This window comes from Pituophis catenifer, unplaced genomic scaffold, assembly GCF_029215685.1.
Source record: "Pituophis catenifer annectens isolate HBS135680 unplaced genomic scaffold, rPitCat1.0.hap2 SCAF_16, whole genome shotgun sequence".
Lineage (NCBI taxonomy): Eukaryota > Metazoa > Chordata > Lepidosauria > Squamata > Colubridae > Pituophis > Pituophis catenifer.
This window is the reverse complement of record NW_027256896.1, coordinates 9,711,192-9,726,579: the sequence shown is the minus strand read 5'-3', so window position 1 is coordinate 9,726,579 and position 15,388 is coordinate 9,711,192. Positions and strand designations below refer to the sequence as shown.

At 43.0% G+C, this 15,388-nt stretch overlaps 1 protein-coding gene across 1 annotated transcript in view; it reads left to right on the top strand.

Annotated features, from left to right (window-relative positions):
- Window positions 1-13,389: 13,389 nt before the first annotated feature.
- FBXL16 (F-box and leucine rich repeat protein 16) overlaps window positions 13,390-15,388 on the top strand; it is a 38,148-nt gene continuing 36,149 nt past the window's right edge. Inside the window, exon 1 of the mRNA XM_070955227.1 lies at window positions 13,390-13,456. The gene's annotated coding sequence lies outside the window, so the exon portion shown is untranslated. The remainder of the gene's footprint in view (window positions 13,457-15,388) is intronic.

Sequence of the window (15,388 nt, the reverse complement as noted above, 5' to 3'; positions counted from 1 at the left end):
CATGGGGCTCCCCTTGAGGAGCACCCGGAGGCTCCAACTGGTCCAGAATGCGGCCGTGCGGGTAATTACGGGAGCTGCCTGGTGCTCCCATGTAACACCGCTCCTGCGTGAGCTGCACTGGCTTCCAGTGGTCTTCCGGGTGCGCTTCAAGGTGTTGGTCACCACCTTTAAAGCGCTCCATGGCATAGGACCTAGTTATCTTCGAGACTGCCTGCTGCTACCGATGACCTCCCATCGACTGGTGCGCTCCCACAGAGAGGGCCTCCTCGGGGTGCCATCAGCCAAACAATGTAGGCTGGTGACCCCCAGGGGGAGGGCCTTCTCTGTGGGGGCACCTACCCTATGGAACCAGCTGCCCCCTGAGATAAGGAGAATTCAAGACCTCGGTGCCTTCCGCCGTGCCCTTAAAACTTTCTTTTTCCAGCAAGCTGGGCTGGCTTAACGTAACATTTTTTAAAAACATTTTTAACTGGTTTGTCATTTTAAATTGGGTCCAAATTAATATATATCCTTTTAATTGTTTTTAATGTTTGTATTGTATGTTTTTAGCTGGCTGTACACCGCCCTGAGTCCCTCGGGAGAAGGTGCGGTATATAAATTCAAAATAAAATAAAATAAAATAAAATAAATAAAAATTTTAGTTTTTTAAATACAAAACTTATTTATTTTTTTTAAAAAATGACATATGGACGCCATTGATAGAAACCCATTAAGAATGGAACGGTTTGTAAAAAAAAAAATTCAAGGCACGTGCTATACTCCTACTAGATATTTTAGCTCCATTGTTCTTTTAATTCCTGGACAAAAATTACTAGTGTTTTTCTCAACCTCCATCTACGGGACCTCTTCTTCTCTTCCCCGTTATCAGGAGTGGCGCTAATAGTGCTTGTAGTTGCAGAATTAATATCTGTTCTTTTTCTCCTTTCTTTACAAAGAGGCTAAATCATGTTTAGCCTCCCCTGCAGATAACAGCGTGGTCATTTTTTGGACAGTGGCTAACTCTTGGCTTTTCAGACAAGTTTTCATTGATTAATGTCTAGGCTATCTTGTAAAGGAATGTAGAAAGGAGCTTAGAAAAAGGAGAGAGGATTGCTAAGGGAGAAGAAATGGCAGATCAGTCCTGAGAAAGTGGAAGATGTAGGAAAGATGAAGAAACACCTAATAACTACCTTAAAACCTCAGAGAGAGGCAGAGAGAAACAAGTGTAGAGCAAAACGTTTGCTGTGATGGGAAGAGAGTCAGAGACCTATAATGTTTCGTGGGAGCTCCACTCAGCATCGGATCTCCAGTCCTTCCATAAAACCATGAAGATGGACCTACTTTTTCTGTAGTGTGTACAGAAAGTGTCATAAAACTACGAAGATGGACCTTCTTGGAGAATTTTAGAGAGCTTGGAGCATGGTTTAGCTCCAAGGATTTCAGGACTACATTTTTTTGTAGGTGAAGACACTACGCATTTGTCCAGGTGAACTTAGAACTACGCCGTCTTCGGTATGACCTAAGTGTAGCTCATAAAATTATCTACTACAACGTCCTACCTGTCAATGACTACTTCAGCTTCAACCACAACAATACACGAGCACACAATGGATACAAACTCAAGATAAACCGCTCCAAACTCGATTGCAGAAAATACGACTTCAGCAACAGAGTGGTCAATGCTTGGAATGCACTACCTGACTCTGTGGTTTCTTCCCCAAACTCCCAAAACTTTAACTTTAGACTGTCTACTGTTGACCTCACCCCATTCCTAAGAGGTCTGTAAGGGGCGTGCATAAGTGCACCAGCGTGCCTTCCGTCCCTGTCCTAATGTTTCCTCTACTTGTACCTATTTTATATATTCAATTCATGCTTATAAATATATAAATTACCTAATACGTTCTTGACAAACAAACAAACAAATTAATTAATTAATTAATAAAATAAAACACTCAGAGTTTCACAGAAGCAAATTTTTTTAGGCCCCTTCCACCTGGAGTCGTTGGTCCTTCACACATCTCCATTGGAGCTCCACTTGACATCAGATCTCCAGTCCTTCCATAAACCTACGAAGGTGGAGTCTCTCAAGAGAGCTTTGCAAAACCAAGGATTGCTACTATTAACTGAGATGGGCTCCTTTTGTGGAGTCTCTGAGCATGGTTATTTGTTTGTAGATGTTTCATGATGCAATGAACCAGCATCAATGGTCGCAAAAGGGGTTCCTTTTGTGACTGTTGTGTTATTGTCATGTTAGAGAGATTCTGAAAGACTTGAGAGTGGGAGGAGGGTCCATGAGGGGAGGGTGTCAAAGAAATCAAGATGGTAGGGTTTTTTTTTTTTAATGTGTGCTTGTGATTCAATAATCCCAGTGTATAGGTAGCATAGAGGAACATAGTGGCTCAGTCGCTAAGATGCTGAGCTTGTCGATCGAAAGGTCGGCAGTTCAGCGGTTCGAATCCCGAGTGCCGCGTAACAGGGTGAGCTCCCATTACTTGTCCCAACTTCTGCTAACCTAGCAGTTCGAAAGCACATAAAAAATGCAAGTAGAAAAATAGGGACCACCTTTGGTGGGAAGGTAACAGTGTTTTCCATGCGCCTTTGGCATTGAGTCATGCTGGCCACATGACGACGGAGACATCTTCAGACAGTGCTGGCTCTTCGACTTTGAAACGGAGATGAGCACCGCCCCCTAGAGTCAGGAATAACTAGCACATATGTGCGAGGAGTACCTTTCCCTTTATAGGTAGCATGCTTGCAAACCATGGTTTATAGCTTGTTGGATTGTGTGAGTTTGAGCGTGATGGTGTATTCAGTAAACCATGATTAAGCAAAGTATGAGCTGCTTCTCATCAGTTGTTTCCTGCATCAAAGTTGAAATGGTATTTGGGAATGATCTTGGAAGAGAGGAGGGATTGCCACACAGGAAAACTGGTGTGTAAAAAATATTTCAGCCCACCAAAGGGTGGATGGAATGAAAAATATTTTAGAAGGGACACTCCCTAGTTTTCCAAAGAGTAAAAGGAAAGGAGAAATACTTTCAGAATTGCAAGACTTGTGCAAGAGCCATGGTGGGACAGTGGTTAGATTGCAGAATTGCAGTTTGGCTCTGCCCACTGCCAGCAGTTCGATCCTGACTTGCTCAAGATTGACTCAGCCTTCCATGCTTCCGAGGTCGGTAAAATGAGCACCCGCATGGTTGAGGGCATGATGCCGACTCTGTAAATCACTTGGAGAGGGCTGTAAAGCACTGTGAAGCAGTTTATAAGTCCAAGTGCTATTGCTATTCTGTTAATGTAATGGGCAATTTACAGAATCTTATAGAAAAGATAATTGTGCTTCTTCTTTGGACTACCTGGAAGGGCTAATAAAAGCCCAGTTTCTGAATAATTCAGCTATTACACCTCTGGCATGCTATCTTTTAATTGCTATGTTTGTTAGGCACACAGAGACACATGGCAAGGAAGTGGGTATATAACTTGAATTAATACATATTTGGCTTGTTTCTCCTAATACTTTCAGCTCTGAAGTTAGTAATCTGGGAGGGGACATGTCTGTGTGGGGAGATGATTTCCTTTCCTTTCCTTCATCTCTTTTTCCTTTCCTTTCCTTTCCCTTCCCTTTCCTTCTCTCTTCCTTCCTTTCCCTTCATCTTTTTCCTTTCCTCCCCTCCCCTCCCCTTCATCTCTTTTTCCTTTCCTTTCCTTCTCTCTTCCTTTCCTTCTCTCTTCCTTCCCTTCCCTTCATCTTTTTCCTTTCCTTTCCTCCCCTTCATCTTTTTCTTTTCCTTTCCTTTCCTCCCCTCCCCTTCATCTCTTTTTCCTTTCCTTTCCTTCTCTTCTCTCTTCCTTTCCTTTCCTTCTCTCTTCCTTCCCTTCCCTTCATCTTTTTCCTTTCCTTTCCTTTCCTCCCCTTCATCTTTTTCTTTTCCTTTCCTTTCCTCCCCTCCCCTTCATCTTTTTCCTTTCCTTTCCTTCCCTCCCCTTAATCTCTTTTCCTTTCCTTCCCTTCCCTCCCCTTCATCTCTTTTTCTTTTCCTTTCCTTCTTTCTTCCTTCCCTCCCCTTCATCTTTTTCCTTTCCTTTCCTCCCCTTCATCTTTTTCTTTTCCTTTCCTCCCTTCCCTTCCCCTCCCCTTCATCTTTTTCCTTTCCTTTCCTTTCCTTTCCTTTCCTTTCCTTTCCTCCCCTCCCCTTAATCTCTTTTTCCTTTCCTTCCCTTCCCTTCCCTCCCCTTCATCTCTTTTTCCTTTCTTTCTCTCCTTTCCTTCCCTTCCCTTCTCTCTTCCATCCCTTCCCTTCATCTTTTTCCTTTCCTTTCCTTTCCTCCTCTCCCCTTCATCTCTTTTTCCTTTCCTTTCCTTTCCTTTCCTTTCCTTTCCTTTCCTTTCCTTTCCTTTCCTTTCCTCCCCTCCCCTCCCCTTCACCTCTTTTTCCTTTCCTTTCCTTCCCTTCCCTTCATCTCTTTTTTCTTTCCTTCCCTTCCCCACTTGAATCCTGCAGCTTCCCTTGAAAAAGAACCAGTAAGAGGCAATGCAGAGCCCTGATTCTTCCAGAGATCATGAGGAGCCATGTGGAAATAAAAAAAGATGAGAGGGGATTAGGCCCTCAAACAGCCACATTAGTATATTTTTAGCATGATCTCAATTACTCTATAATGTGGAAGTCTCACATCAGAGACTCAGATTTGGGAGTATATGGGCTGTTTTGGGCCTATTTCCTTTATTCATGGAATACACAAATGAAGCAAAGAAGCTAGACCTCTGCATTTTAACATCTGGCATCCTCTGGAGTTACTTTTTAGAAGGCATCGGTGCATAAACGTGTATGTACATAGACACTTTCTCCCTATTTTTAACTGAGCGTTTTAATGCTATCGATTGGAGATGGTTATTTTGAGATGGCGCTTTATAGAAACAGTATAGAAATATATTTAATAGCTGGCTGGTCATTGATTTGAATTCATTACAATGCATTTGGCGAAACCTGGCTTTGCAGGTGCTTTTTAAGAAATTGTGTACTTTATTGAAAGTTGGCAATATTGAAAGGTTTTCTGATTACTGTCAAGGAAAGCCCATGGGAGGGTCGGCGAGGGCATCAGAAATGGAGTTTGACTCAAGGAAAAATGCCATTAAAAAAACAAACAAACAGATTATTTCAGCACCTTGGAGAGTGCCTGACTGTACTGTATTTGCAGGGTGGATTCACTACAATCTAACTCAGGGATATCCAAAGTTGGCAACCTCAAGACTTCAACTCCCAGAATTCCCCAGCCTATTGCAAGGAATTCCATGGAATTTTTTTTTTTAAGCTTCAAAACATTCCGAATTTGAAGTACTGTTTAAAAAGATGTAATTTTCCCCTCCCTGCTCTTTTCAGATGAATAACATCTCCAATTGTCCTCTACTCAGAGGAAAGATGGAGTGGGGAACCATTGGCCTTAGACAGGAAGTCCTTGAGTTACAACAGTTCATTTAGTGACCATTCCAAGTTATAACATCGCTGGAAAAAGTGTCATGACCGTTTTTGACATTTACGAGCTTTGCAGCATCTCCATGGCCACATGTTCAAAATTCACACACTTGGAAACTGACTCGTATTTATGATGGTTGCAGTGTCTGGGAGTCATGTGATCACTTTACGTGACCTTCCGACAAGCAAAGGCAATGATAATCACTTAACAACCATGTTACTAGTTTAACAGTGCTTCACTTAACAACTGTGGCAAGAAAGGTTGTAAAATAGGGCAAAATACACTTAATGACTGTTTCAGTTAGCAATCAAAATTTTGGGCTCAATGGTGGTTGTAAGTCAAAACCTACCTGTCATTTTTTGCTGAATTATAGCCCTATTCACCTTGTGACTTGAGAATTGTAGGTCTCTCCTTCTTGAAAATATCTACAGATGCTACCACTAAGTTGAATACAACTGTTGCCATTAATATCTCTGTTGTTCATACATAGAATAGAATAGAATGGAATGGAATGGAATGGAATGGAATGGAATGGAATGGAATGGAATGGAATGGAATAGAATAGAATAGAATAGAATAGAATAGAATAGAATAGAATGGAATGGAATGGAATGGAATGGAATGGAATGGAATGGAATGGAATGGAATGGAATGGAATGGAATGGAATGGAATAGAATAGAATAGAATAGAATAGAATAGAATAGAATAGAATAGAATAGAATAGAATAGAATAGAATAGAATAGAATAGAATAGAATAGAATATTTATTGGCCAAGTGTGATTGGACACACAAGGAATTTGTCTTGGTGCATATGCTCTTAGTGTACATAAAATAAAAGATATGTTCATCAAAAATCATAAGATACAACACATAATGATAGCCATAGGGTACAAATAAGCAATCAGGAAACAATATCAATATAAATCGTAAGGATGCCAGCAACAAGGTTACAGTCATACAGTCATAAGTGGGAGGAGATGGGTGATGGGAACGATGAAAAGATTAATAGTAGTGCAGACTGAGTAAATAGTTTGACACTGTTGGCTTAACAATTTAAGTTTGACCATTTATTTAATTTGTTTTACTCAACTAATTATGCTTCCTCCCTAGGCCTAATAAAAGTTCTTGGGAGAGTCAACAATAAAAGAAAACCAATGTGTTAAAAAATAACCCATAAAACTTAAGTATGGCATAAAAGACAGCAGCAGAAAATAAAACAAATAGCATCAACCACACTGCCCCATCAACAATAAACTAACAGACAAAGGGCTAGAGATTAGTTGAGCTCATTCCAAAACGAATAGACACATCGGTAAACCTGGAGGGAATGAATGGATTGAAATGGAATACATCCATTGTAGAACAGTTTAAGGCAGGGGTCTCCAACCTTGGCAACTTTAAGCCTGGAGGACTTCAACTCCTAGAATTCTCCAGCCAGCTTTGCTGGCTGGGGAATTCTGGAAGTTGAAGTCCGCCAGGCTTAAAGTTGCCAAGGTTGGAGACCCCTGGTTTAAGGAGTCTTCACATCAGTGTTTCTCAACAGCTTTTTGATATATGCATTTCAGTTCCCAGAATTCCCCAGTCAGCCATGCTGGCTGACGAATTCTGGGAGTTGAAGTCCACACATTTTTAAAACAGCTGGGTATGAGAAACACTGCTTTATACCCTTGGTATAATAACTCATCAATATTTACAAATACCCAAGCTGGCACCCCCCAGACAGGAAAACAGATGCAGTTGTCTTTCAAAGAATTGTAAAGTAAAGCTTTTTCACAATCCAATTAGTACACAAAAAGTTTGTAATCTTGTTCCCATGTTGCTGTACAGCAATGTCTTTCAAACCTGACCATTTTTAAGATGTGTGGACTTCAACTCCCAGAATTCCCCAGCCAGCATAGCATAGCTGGCTGGGGGATTTTGGGAGTCGAAGTCCACACATCTAAAAGTGGCCAAGTTTGAAAAACTCTGTTGTTTTTTGCCTAGCCAAGGGGTCTGCCACCTTAAACACTCAAAGAGCCATTTGGACCCGTTTCCCACAGAAAAGAAAACACCGGGAGCCACAAAACCCTTCCCGTGCCTGACTATTTCTCGAGCGGCCACAAAACTAGCATATGTTGTTGAATTAAATGTTCTGTTTTCTTCTGAAACTTTTCTTTTCTTGGATTTATCCATGGTTGGCCTTCAGGAGTTGAAAAGCTCAATAAATCATGTGTCAGTAGGTGTCACACATTGGTGGTTGTGACACATATTTTGAGTGACAGGGAGCCACAGCAGAGGGGTGAAAGAGCCACATGCGGCTCCAGAGCCCGGGTTGCTGACCCCTGGCCTAGCCTGTTACACAAACCCAACCATGGCCAACTCAAGCAATTGCTCAAATCCCATTGCTTTCACAACGATGAACGTTCTACAGTGCTTTACAGACTATTTTAGAAATCAGCAATCTGGTATACTACAAGCATCAGTGTATGGTCAGGAATTGTGGAAGCTGTCATCTCAAATGTATTGAGAAAAATGGGATACCCCTTGGGTAATTTTCCTAGGAATCCTTTTTCTATTGCCTTACAAACTCCCCCCCCCCAAATCTTGCTCTAATAATATTCCAGAGATAATAGGGGAAAAGAGAAACACATTATTCTAAAATAAGTTTCTCATTAGCTGTCAAGAGTGAAATATCAGGTTGTTTGACTGCAGGGTGTGTGAATTTTCACAAGGTTCAGTGATGCCAGTAACAGTGTTTTCACTCCCCCCACCCTCCCTCTCTCCAAAATCATCATAATGTAAATTTCAAATGTAAGCAAAGATAATAGGGAAATGGGAGAAGGAGAAGAGAGGGAAAGAAAAGTGCGGAGTAAGGGGAAAAATCAAGGGGAAAAAAAGCATTAACCGCCAACGTTTTTCAGCGAAGTAAAATAAAAATAATGAAAGGCAACCTCCCTTTTTTACTTTTGACCTACTAGCCCTTTCTATAAAACACACTTCTCTAATCCGCAAATCCTAAAATCAAAATTTCATCCCCACCCCCGTCTCGAGCACAAAGTCCAGAAGTGGTTTCCAGGTGGGAATATTTTCACTTCTCGGAGTTTCTAAGCCAGTGAAACGGGCTGATCCTGAATGAAGAGACCTTGCAAAAGTTGTGTTTTAAAAAACAAACAAACCCATCACTGATCACGAGGCATCCCCACAGGAGATACCCAAAAGGGCCATGAGTTTTTAGAGAAGTTTATCAGAAAACGAAGCATTTGGTTTATGCACCTGACAGCTTTTCAGTACCGCAGGTAAATGGCACCCTGTCTCAAATGGCCCAGGGTAAGAGACAACCATAATGCGGTTGGACTAGATCAGGGGTCTGCAACCTTAAACACTCAAAGAGCCATTTGGACCCGTTTCTCACAGAAAACAAAACACCGGGAGACACAAAACCCTTCCCGTGCCTGACTATATCTTGAGCGGCCACAAAACTAGCATATGTAGTTGAATTAAACGTTCTGTTTTCTTCTGAAACTTTTCTTTTCTTGCATTTATCCATAGTTGGCCTACCGGCTCAATAAATTGTGTGTCAGCAGGTGACACATATTTTGAGTCACAGGGAGCAGCAGCAGAGGGGTGAAAGAGCCACATGCGGCTCCAGAGCCACAGGTTGCTGACCCCTGGACTAGATGACTCCAAAGTCCCTTCCAACTCTGTTACTGTTACCTGTTTCTCCCTAGAATTTTCCCGAAGGGGAACAGCTGATGGGGCATCCATCAGCTGTTGCAATCTGCCTCCTCCATTAACCAAGTATGTCTCCTCTTTAAGGTTTCACAGAATGGTGAATGAGCGGCCATATGTTGCCTTTTTTTAAAAAAAAAACCGCAGCAATTTGTAGACCCAGGCAAGGAAAGTTGGAAGGGGGGGGAGGGCAGGGCCGTTGTCATCATAAAAAGGATGCCAAAGAATTGAAATCCAAGCTTGGTTGTGTAAATAGGGCCCTCGGGGGACTGATGGGATGCTGTGTTTGTTTTTGCATTGTAGCCAGGCCCATTAGCTTTGTTGGGAGAAAGTGGGCTGTGGGTCTGATCTCACAAAGATGATCTAAGAATAGAGACTCTATGAAAGGCATTTCAGCCCAACCCAAGGATGGTACAATTCTAAGTAGGTGTATAATTCTAACTATAGGACAACGATGCAGATGAGAAAGGCAATTTGATGGAGAAGTTAAAAGCACCAGCCAGGCTGTCACAAAACGACAACAGAGTGACTTTCCAGGATGGTATAAGCACAAAGAGAACCATTTGGTCTGTGAACTTCCCATAGAAAACCAGGATGCTCAGATCACAGAATAAGAGAATACGACAAGAGTTCCTCCAAGCATCTCAAAACTCTTGTAGCCACGGCTGTAAGCACGGCTGTAAGCCAAGTTGTAAGCACAGCTTTCTTCCACAAGCCAGGATGCAGCCTTACAGGAAGATTGGGCATGGAGTTCGAGGGTGTCCTCAAATTTAGAATGGAAACACTAAAGACTGTGTCTTAACACTATACTGTAATTTCATGTCTTATTGCTAGGAATCAGAAGAGTTTCATTGTATTATCCGTATTACCAAATACTTCTGAATTTTCCCCTGTGCTAGATTAGTGTCAACAATCGATTTACACATGACTCTTCACAGGGTTACCCCACTTCCTATAAATCCAGCCAGGGAACACACAACACTAAGAGGTTAGCCCATCTATCTGTCAGTTAGATGTCTTCTATCTGGAAAAAAAAAAAGTCACCAAGTGAGCAGGAAAAGTGTCCGTGTCTGTTCTTGAACTTTCTGTAAGACCTGTCAACACCCACAAGTGGATATCTAAGTAAGTAGTAAGTAAGCTTTTATTGCGGTCAGAGACCAAATTAAAATAGACAAAGAAAGGGAGCATATTTTACAAATATGGATAGATCGTGGGACAGTACACCATCTACTGCCTCAAATACAATCTGTACTGTCAATACTAGTGATCCTCTGCCGTCGGGCTTACCCGTCTCTTTTCCCGTTTTTTTCCAGCCACGACTGCAGCAAATTTTTTTGCCACCTTTAGAGTTATATATATATATATTTTTAATTTGATTTATATGCCGCCCTTCTCCGAAGACTCAGGGCGGCTTACAATGTGCTCAGCAATAGCCTTCATCCTTTTGTATATTTATACAAAGTCAGCTTATTGCCCCCACAAACTGGGTCCTCATTTCACCTACCTTAGAAAGGATGGAAGGCTGAGTCAACCTTGAGCCTGGCGAGATTCGAACCCTGCAGTAATTGCAGGCAGCTGGTCTTAAGCAGCTTAATAACAGGGTGCCTTAAACCCTTGTACTACCAAGGCTCTTATATTGGGGTCTGCGTCCTGGAGTAAGAAATAAAGGCTGAACGTATCAGGTGAACCAGGGAATCTCTGGGAAATAGTAGAAATGAGATATCTATGGAGATTCTCAGACCTCCAGGTCAGGGTTGTCCCAAAGGGGCTTTTTCAAGAGGCAACTGGACTTTCTGGTTTTTCTTTGAAGACACACAGAGACATAAAGAGCGGAAGAAGCTTCTTGGATGAGAAGCGAAACGTCTTCAAAGAAAATTGGTTTAATTGGTTTTTAAATATGGGTTTTTAAATTTGGGGGTTTTATAATTGAGCCTATCATTTAATAATTTTAATTATTTTTAAATTCTGCTTGTCTTTGTGCTTTTTATCAGGCTGTACACCGCCCTGAGTCCTTCGGGAGAAGGGCGGTATAGAAATTAAATAAATAAATAAATAAATAAATAAATAAATAAATAAATAAATAAATAAATAAATAAATATAAATATTTACTGGCGGCCCCCAGGGGGAGAGCCTTCTCTGTGGGGGCACCTACTATCTGGAACGAGCTCCCCCCAGAGATACGGAGGATCCCGGATCTGCGTACCTTCCGCCGCGCTTTAAAGACCTTACTATTTCACCAGGCGGGCCTGGCCTAATTTTCTCCCTCTTTTATAAAAGATTTTTAATTTTTAAATATCTTTTAGTATTTTATACATTCAATTTTAAATTGGTTTTAAATAGTTTGGGGTTTTAAATTTGTCGGGGCCAAAATTATTTAATTTGATTTTATTCTACTTTTAAATTTTGTATGGATGTGTTTTATTGTTTGACTGTGCACCGCCCTGAGTCCTTCGGGAGTAGGGCGGTATAGAAATAAAATAAATAAATAAATAAATAAATAAATAAATAAATAAATAAATAACCAGAAAGTCCAGTTGCCTCTTGAAAAAGCACCTTTGGGGACCCACAGGTGAAGCTTCTCGATACAAAACGATGCCGAATAGAGAAAACAGAGTTGGAAGGGACCTCGGAGGTCTTCTAGATCAACCCCGTGCCTATGGCAGGAGACCCTATCCCCGTGATGACGAACCTATGGTACGCGTGCCAGAAGTGGCATGCAGTGCCCTCTTTGTGGGCACGCGAGCTGTCGCCCCAGTTCAGCTCTGCTGGGCATGCACAAGCGCCTCCCACTGGCCAGCTGGTCTTCGGGTCTCTGCTGCGCATGCGTGGGAGGTGGGATGTGTGCGGGGGGCATGCGTGCATGTCCAGGGGTGTGGGTATGTGGGGGAGCCATATGCGCCTGTGCAGGGGCACAGGGTGTTGTGTGGGGGTACGCGCATGCACGGGGGGCAGGGCACATGCAGGGGGCACACACACATTGCATTTTGGGGAGTCCCGCCACGCACACGCACATTCGTGCAAACACATGCCTCTTTTTGGCACTTGGTCTGGAAAAGGTTAGCCATCGTTGTCCTATCCCATTTCAGACAAATGGCTGTCCATTCTCTTTCTTGAAAACCTCCAGTGATGGAGCACCCATAACATAAGATGTTGGTTATCACCTTTAAAGCGCTCCATGGCATAGGGCCTAGCTATCTTCGAGACCGCCTGCTGCCACCGACGACCTCCCATCGACCCATGCGCTCCCACAGAGAGGGCCTCCTCGGGGTGCCATCAGCCAAACAGTGCAGGCTGGTGACCCCCAGGGGGAGGGCCTTCTCTGTGGGGGCACCTACCCTCTGGAATCAATTGCCTCCAGAGATAAGGAGAATCCAAGACCTCGGTGCCTTCCGCCGTGCCCTTAAAACCTTCCTTTTCCAGCAAGCCGGGCTGGCCTAATTTTTTTTAAGTGTTTTTAAGTGTTTTGTTTATTGTTTTTAATTAATCGGGCCAAATTTATATATATATATATATATATTTAACTGTATTTGAATATTTGTACTTGATGTTTTTACTTGGCTGTTCACCGCCCTGAGTCCTCAGGGAGAAGGGCGGTATACAAATTCAAAATAAAATAAAAATAAAAATAAAACTTCTGGAGGCGAGCCGTTCCACTGATTAATCGTTCTCGCTGTCAGGAACCCAAGAGCCAAGCCATCTTTTGAATTCTCATCCATCCATCCATGCACCCCAGGGTCAACCCTCTCCCCCCCCCCCGCAGAGAACAGACATCCTGCTTTGTTCTCCCAACGTCCTCCGAACGCGCTTCCTTAGGCAGATACTTGCAAGCCAATCAAGCTGGCTATTGTGTGGGATGATGAGCTGAACAGCATCATGCGCCTCATGTATACAACACTGGTAATGAAAATTACGTCTTCATTCACATCTGAAAAGAGAAATCAGGCCATCGCAAGCCTTAATGGGAATCGTCCTGCTCCACCAAGCGGCTTGTTCCTTCCCGGGGAGAGGGGCTGGGCCAAGTGCCAGCCTTCCCACAAACCTAGAGCTGTTGATCACAGCTCTTCCCAGCCCTTCCTTCGCTTTGTTATTGCCACGCCGCTGTTCCAAGAGGCGAGAGAAAAAAATCGCAGGTAGAGCGAAGCCAATGGCCACTCTCCCCTGCAACACCTCTGGGAAGCTGCAGTGCTGATGGCCATGTGCTATCCACAAAGGTGGGACAGGTAGCCTTTTAAAGAAGCCAAGCGGTTCAGGGGAAAAAAAAAAGGATTGGTCTGGAAAATGGCACAGGTGACACAAAGGTAAATAGTTGCATGCATTATTTAACCAGGGGGGTGTCGTGGTAATGGTTTGGGGCGGGGAAGGGAGAGAGAGAGAGAGAAAAAAAATGTTTCTTTATAGATCGAGTTCCAGAGACGTAGCATGAGTTGAACTGATGCCCGGATGGATGGGACATGCCTAAGGGTGGGGATTCATACAGAGGAAACGCCTGTTATTGGGTTATGGCTGAAAGAAAGCGAGCGAGCCTGGCAAATCGTGGCTTTTGCGAGTTGTGTAAATCTCCCCGTCGTGGTTTGCAAATCGTGGTTTGGGGTTTAGTGTGTCGGAATTGCTAGCCGTGCCTAATTTGCCTAGCAGACTCAGCCATGTGCTTTCTTATATGACCTGGGTGAGGAGGATGTTGTAAGAACAACACTGGAGAAATGCTTTTTTGGTCCTAGAATTTTATTATGAGAGAATTTTATTATTATGTTCCTGGTCATGGAAGCCCCTGGATGTATGTCATAATGCTGGCTTAGCGAGACAAAGTAAGATAATGCTGGTTTATACAGGCAAACAAAGAAAAGTATATGTGTTTTCGAAAAACTAGGACTAAGTACTGTAAGAGCTCTTCTCTTCTCTTCTCTTCTCTTCTCTTCTCTTCTCTTCTCTTCTCTTCTCTTCTCTTCTCTTCTCTTCTCTTCTCTTCTCTTCTCCTCTCCTCTCCTCTCCTCTCCTCTCCTCTCTTTTCTTTGGTTCTCTTTTCTTTTCTTTTCCTTTCTTTTCTTTTCTTTTCTTTGGTTCTCTTTTCTCTTTTCTTTACCAGGGATATTCCGGTGCTCTTGATCCCTGCTGGACCCATCTAAGGTTAATTTAGCCAGTTTTGCATCTCACCCACAGCTCCACCAGATTTGTTCCAAGAAGTCTACAAATAGGATATTAACACGATCCCCCCCTGTCTCTTTCCGATGCTCCTAGGACAGGTGTTTGTCAGGTCTGGCAACTTTAAAACATGTGTGGAGCTCAGCTCCCGAAATTCCCCAGCCGAGTCCACACAATCGTAAAGTTGCCAAACTTTTGACAAACGCTCTCCTAGCCAGTAGAGATGGATTTTCATCTTCAGGTCTATGGGCACCATAGCTGAAAATTGTGGGAGTTGTCATCATCGTATAACTCAAACGCCCCACATTGGGAAAACTGGGTTCAAAGCATCATTTCCCTCGCCCCCCAGTCACCTGAGACAGGGGTCTCCAACCTTGGCAACTTTAAGACTTGTGGACTTCAACTCCCAGAATTCCTCAGCCAGCAAGGAACTCTGGGAGTTGAAGTCCACAAGTCTTAAAGTTGCCAAGGTTGGAGACCCCTGACCTAAGATGCATTAGCTGCCAAGACCAATGTAGGCTGGGTAAGCGAAAGGCCTTGAAAAATAAAGTGGGATAAGAATTTATCCCAAATCCAACATTTGTTCATAAATGGTTGGAAGAAATTTAAGGCAGGGCTTGAGGGAGTCCTTAAGTTCAGGGACGTTAAGAGACCATGAAAATTAATGGTTTTGAAATTGGTTGCACTCTTAAATTTGGAAGAAGGGATAAGATGTCAGGTTTTCTCCTTTCTAACTTTCCTTTCTGGAAAAGCCAGAACAGGCCAGGCTGAAAGTCAAGGTAGTCCTTGACTTACAGCCAATTGTTTAGGGACCGTTCAAAGTTACAATAGCAACTGGAAAAAAGTGACTTACGACTGTTTTTCACGCTTACGACCATTGCAGCATTCCCCCATGGTCACGTGTTCAAAATTCAGAAACACGGCCACTGATTCATATTTACGACCGTTTGCAGTGTCCCCCCCCCGTGTCATGTGATTCCCCTTTTGCGACCTTCTGACCAGCAAAGTCAATGGGGAAGTCAGATTCAGATAACAGATTAACAGAGTTGGAAGGGACCTTATAGGTCATCTAGTCCAACCCCCTGCTCAAG